We start from the raw sequence: 846 nt of genomic DNA, 5'->3' as shown, positions 1-846 counted from the left end.
ACGACAAAGGAAAAGAAACAAATTTTGTTTCAAATGATGCTGAGAACTCCACCACTCATTATGATGTATCTGATTTCTTTGAGGATCCTGAAGGAAATATTGGTCATTTGATCAATGATGGAATAGTTTAATATGTGGGATTGTGAAGTATCTATGTAAATAAATAATGTAAAGAACTTATTGTTAAGTTTTATTTTCTATGTATTTAAGTTTCAAATGTGATGGACATAAATAATGAAATATTAATGTTTATAAATTTTGAAATCATTAAATGTCTCAAGTTTTAAAATAAAATTTCGGTATATGACATTATTTTTATGTATAGTGTTTCTTAGAAAAATAATTCCGATCAAGTATTCAATTTAACTGTGCATACTACTCATTTTATTATTATTTGTTTTTGAAGAGAATGGCAAGGATATGTAATGAAGATGTATGCCTTGCGGATAGTGCAAGTTCGCACACTATTCTCAAAAGTGATATATATTTTACACATCTTGTGCCAAAAGAGGAATATGTTAATACTATTATTGGCTCAGACAATGTGATTGAGGGCTCCGGAAGAGCTATAATTTTGTTTCCTGGAGGAACAAAATTTATAATAAATAATGCACTGTTATCTACCAAGTCTCGAAGAAGAAACTTGTTGAGCTTTAAAGATATTCGCCAAAATGGATATCATATTGAGACTATGAATGAGGGAAATCATGAGTATTTATGTATCACAACTCATGATTCAAATAAGAAAGTTATATTAGAAAAATTACCCTCACTTTCATCTGGGTTATATTATACCAAGATTAGTGCAATTGAATCACATGCCACTGTAAACCAGAAGTTTACTAG

The sequence above is a fragment of the Arachis duranensis genome, chromosome 9 (assembly GCF_000817695.3).
Source record: "Arachis duranensis cultivar V14167 chromosome 9, aradu.V14167.gnm2.J7QH, whole genome shotgun sequence".
In the NCBI taxonomy this organism is placed as follows: Eukaryota; Viridiplantae; Streptophyta; class Magnoliopsida; order Fabales; family Fabaceae; genus Arachis; species Arachis duranensis.
The sequence above is the reverse complement of the archived record's forward strand: the minus strand, read 5'-3'. Positions refer to the sequence as shown.